Source organism: Borostomias antarcticus (genome assembly GCF_949987555.1).
Source record: "Borostomias antarcticus genome assembly, contig: scaffold_405, whole genome shotgun sequence".
NCBI lineage: Eukaryota > Metazoa > Chordata > Actinopteri > Stomiiformes > Stomiidae > Borostomias > Borostomias antarcticus.
Window position 1 is genome coordinate 7,189 of NW_028176684.1, and position 312 is coordinate 7,500.

Genomic DNA, 312 nt, shown 5'->3' on the forward strand with positions numbered 1-312 from the left:
CCTCGCCGTTTTTGTGCAAGGTGTGAGGTGAGCAGCTCAAACAGGTTCGGGGCAGATTGATTTGATGACAGGGAACTGCCTACAGGGGTCCAGGCACCCAGGGGTCCGGGGGTCTAGGCCTCTGGCCCGGCTAACAGAATCCCAAGCAAACACCATGGCTGTTATTGATTGGTGGACACAGTGGATCGATGACTGATGATTGGATAAAAAAAGCCTCAGCCATCTAAGAGCTAGAGAGGCTTCAATCTATTGATGTCCTTTTTCTCCTTTCCTGCCATTTACTGTGTTCACTCACTGCAGATGTAGTTTACC